This window comes from Corvus brachyrhynchos, unplaced genomic scaffold, assembly GCF_000691975.1.
Source record: "Corvus brachyrhynchos isolate BGI_N302 unplaced genomic scaffold, ASM69197v1 scaffold121, whole genome shotgun sequence".
Classification (NCBI taxonomy): Eukaryota; Metazoa; Chordata; class Aves; order Passeriformes; family Corvidae; genus Corvus; species Corvus brachyrhynchos.
In genome coordinates, this window is record NW_008236445.1 from 1,528,295 (window position 1) to 1,533,235 (window position 4,941).

Sequence of the window (4,941 nt, forward strand, 5' to 3'; positions counted from 1 at the left end):
GTGCTCTGATTTTCTCTGAATTGAGAGCTGATGAGCTACAAAGATATTTCCATGGCTAACATCCAAAATTGAGAAAATGGCCATGAACTGTTTTCATTCTCAATCCAACATTTGTCTGAAATAAAAGTGAAGAGCTTCTTCAAAGGTCTGATCAGTAAGGACCTACTTACACAGGTGAGATATTTTATATCTTATTAGAGAAAATCTTAGAGCCCAAGGTCATCACATAAATTGTAGAGAGACTTTTCAAGATCTCTGAGCATTTGAGTACCTTCCAGTCAATCACATAAACAGTACTCCTACCTCTTGGGTATATGGCATCTAAACACTATCTCTTGATTATTCCCCTGAGTCTTTCTCTGCAGTTTGGTGAAAGTTGCGGAATCATGGAATCACTTAGGTTGGAAAAGACCCTTAAGATCATTAAGTCTCCTCAAGGGAACAACTCTCGCCTTAGAAATGGAAGTGTCTCCCTCTCCAATGCAGGCAGAGGATACCCGGGACTATTTTAGTTGTTAGGAAGTACAGCCACATTACTGCCCAGGAGGAACCCCAGTGCCTTGTGGCAAGAACCAACTTTCTTCACCACTTAGGCCTGGCGCCACAGTACCAGATTTGATTTTGTAGCTAGGTGGAACCATCCTGTGTGGAGCCAAACATGAAGCAAACAAGAAGCCTGTGGACAGCCAGCTCTCTGGCACATGAATTCTCCCTTTTACTTCACAGCATGGATATCCTTATTCTGGGGATTCTTAACTGAATGATTTTATTAGTGTGCATCTTATCAGTACATTTTAAAGCCAGAATGTTGTGGCAGATTTGCTCTAGCCAGATGAATGCAGTGTTTGTATTAAATGGCCACTCTTGCAGAAAAGCATGGATGAGTGAATCACTGCACCTCTTGTTGACGTCAGACATTTTGTCTGGAAATTATTTTAATCCAGACTTATAAAGCTCGCCTGGGTGATCTTTGTGTAACAACATAAACAATGTATGGTCAGTTATCACCTCTCTTGAATAAATGCATACATTGTATATCACAGCAGCTGAAACATGTACTTTTTTTAATAACAACTGATCTTATTTAGGCTTCCTGGGAGATTCTGATCCAAACTCGTATTACAGCTGGTATTTAAAAGTAAATTTGCTCATTTTTTTTCTATTGAAGTATCATGGGGGAAAAAAAACAAAACAACAAAACAGTTTTAATCATTTCCACAAAATTCAGAAACACTATTCTTTCAAACCTGCAGCTACTTCCCCAAACCCATTTCAGTAACTTTTCCCTTAATAGACAGTGATTTAGTATATTCTATACCTCAATTTAATTACATGCTGCTATATCAGTTTCAGAACTGTAATTTACCTTGTGATTTCCTTTGCTGCTGCTGAATAGGAAGGATGAAGGGAATAAATTTTACTAAGTGGCATATGGGTTTTAATCTTAGAGCTAGATGGGAAAAAAAAATCAGTTATCAAGTCTGACTCAAAGCCTTGAACTTAATTCCATATAAAAATCCTCAAACTCTTATAAAAAAAAGACTATAAGAGACAGACAAATGTTTTCTTCTTAGTACAAATTTGATTGTCTTTCATTGGTTTGCATCTTGCAATCATATACAATGTAATCTACATTAAAACAGGTATGTGCATCCAAACTTCATGTTTAATTTGTGCTATCTACTGGTAGAGTTTTATGATAACTTTTTATGATAAAATAAATTTTGTTTCACTGTTTCTAGAATTAGGTATAATGTCAATACACTGCAGTTGATCACCAAGACTATTATTTACAGAAGTTGCTTAGCTTTGTAGAAAAGGAGACAAAGCATAGCTACACATACTAAAAAGAATTCCATATTTTTGCATGTTTAGACTAAGAAAAAAAATGAGACAGATAACGTCACTCTTCTTTGTCATCTGTCCAGTATATGAACATATGCAGTTACAAAACTGCAATATCCTAATATCTGAGTTTCTCAAATTGATTCTTTCAAAATTGCCATTGGTAATGTTTCTATGGTAGCTTCTGTAACACAGAAGACTATTTTCTGACTTTAATTCAACTCATGCATCTAATAAGTGGCTCACACTGAGACAGCTATTCTTTCTATTCATCCCAGACTTGCCCCAGTTAGTGGGCAAATTTCCACCAGACTCAGTGAAAAGAAAAGCAGGCCTGATGGAGCAGACTTCTAAGGCTGCTTTAGTTGCTGAACAACATAAACAGAAAATTAATGGAATTTGCAAAAGTACCTGCACACTCATAACAAAATTCTCATTGATTCAATAAGTATTACATGAATTAAAATATACTATCCTTCAGTGTTTCTCATGAGCTTGTTAATTAAAGGACTTTTTGATGCCATAATTGTGACCACTTCTCATGATTTATATTACATATAACATGATAATATTTAAAGTCTTTCTGTTGTTAAAAATCATCCTGGTGATGATTACAAGTTATCCAATCTTTTTACTTTGTATATAATATTCCAAATTAGAAAAAAAGAAAAGTCAGAACATTATCGGTCGTGGATGGCAATGTTGCATCTGACATAATTAAAAGAGTGACTGGCTACAAGTCATATAATCATTAATAGCTGGTGGGATGAAATGGAGTGGAAGTGCAGAATACAATAAAATGAGTAACAGACACTTTAGAGGACCTTTTAGACTGGGGTCCAGCTTTCCCTGCTTTGTACAAAAGTGAACTTTCCAAAGGACAAGGAGTATTTCTGCTTCCCAGAAAGGGGGAAAAAAAATAAAAAAGCAGCAGCTTGCATAATCTTATATAATGTATTTATAATGTATTCCATACAGTTCAGTAAGGAATTTCTTTCATAGGTTAATTAGCAGAGGCCACTTAAAGGGCACACGTTAATTATATTTACAGATGTTTTTGTCTTGTTGCAGTCTAGATTAACCTTTTTAGTTGATCTCCATTCAAATTACAGTTAATTTGCTGAGATATCTGATATAGCCTTGGTATTTAATAGAGTATTATCTTAATCCTCACCTAAATATACGTGAAACTGTGTTTTCCTTTAATTTTCCTTAATTAAAGCAGACTTATACCACAGCATATGCTGGGTTTAATTCCTCAAATATCTGATAAAATACTAGAAACAAAAAAAGGGTGATAAATTTAGCTAGTTGCAGCCAGAAGCAGCTTAGATGCTTTGTCATGTAAACTTATTTTGTGCAATATTAAAGAGTAATGTGCTTCAGGTATCAGCACCTGCCCAAAGTTCCGTATATACTAAGTTTGTATGTACTAACATTAAGCATTTCAGAAACTAAATTGCTGTTCCTAAAACTTCTGGAGCTGAAGTAAGTGGCAGCAATGGAGCTGCCACCAGTAGCAAACATGTCTTATGAAGTTGTGATAATAAAAATGTTAGCAAACATATCTCAATGTAGTTGCAATATATTTCTTGATCGCCAGGATCAGCATAGAAGCCTTTGAGACTTAGCTGGAACCTTGCAAGTACAAAAGCATTTTGAGATTAATGTTGTGTTAATTGGCAAGAGTTTCTAAATCAATATTGCATTTAGCTAAACAGTGTTCACTTAGATTGCTGAATTGGAAATTGAGAGAATGCAAATGTGAAAACTGAAAAGACTGTTTAAATCCCCAGGGCTCAGAATATAATATTGAATTCAATGTCCATACTTTTATCTTTGGAAGAGGAATCAGCCATGGTGTTTAAAAATGAATCACACTGCAAAGCACAGTCTTGAAAAGCCTGAACTTGGAAAGATCATTATTGCAGCTGGAGTGCAATCAGCCTCCAGGTACCCTTGTACAGTTTAGAAGTTACTTTAATGGCTTTATCCCACAAGTACTGTAATTTAAAATGGGAAGAAAAATCACTGTGACATAAATTAGGAAAATTATCAAGAATGATTAAATGGAAAGGTGTTTAATAAAGCAGTCTTTTAAACAAAGATGGAGATGTGCAAAGGAAGCTAAATGAGGACAAGAAAAGGCTGTCTGCTACAGTAGCACAAGGATATGTTAGCAGGAGATGCTGGAAAGATGCGATAAAACAGATCACCAATTTTTGAAAAAAAGCATATGGTTTTCAGTGTTTTCCCATATTGGTATGTCAATAATGTAGGTGAGCAGGTTGCTTCTGTAACAAAGCATGTATATATCCAAGATTTAGCATCCAGCATGATTTAAGGGAAAAAACATCAGGGAGATGGACAGAGATGCTGAAAAGCAGCTTTAAATTCAACTCTTTAGTTAGACATGCAATTGTCTCCAAACTGCAGAGGTTGTTCTTAGTCTCCACAAAATCCTTTACAAATCACTTTCCTCCTTTCCTTACGCTTCACTGAAGGGTGCAACGACTGAAACGAGTTCACTGAGATCAGGCGCCTTGCTAAGGCTGCCCAAAGCGGCAACCAACCAGGTAACCGAACTGCAACTTCAGAGCAGTCAAAATACTATTTCTGATGTAGGAAAGGTTTTGTGAAGCGCTTTAAAACGTGGCACTAAACTCGTAGACGTTGCACAGGCAGTTTCTCCAGCGTGTGAGCCCCTCGGGCTGTGCAAGGGGGCCTCTGCAGGGGGGAGTACCCCGTACTCAGCTACTGGGAGTGAGCCTCGGGCAGGACAGCGGGGAAGTGCCCCTCTTCCTCCCAGTTGTCCTCCAGCAATGCCCATACATCTTGTAACAACCCTCCTGAAAAATTGTTTCAAATCCCGCAAAGGTGCTTCTTTAGGCTGCCAAGTCAGCCTGGTACAAGACAAGGGGGAGGTCGCAGGGCACACAGCCTGGTCGGTACTGTGTGCATACTGTGCAGGTACGGTGCGCCCTTCGGCCGGGCGGGACTCCTGACAGGGGTGATGGGAGGCTCCGGGAGGCTCCGGGTGGCTCCGGGAGGCCGGCGGGCGGGGGGCTGGGCCGGGCTGCGCTGGGGGAGGAGGAC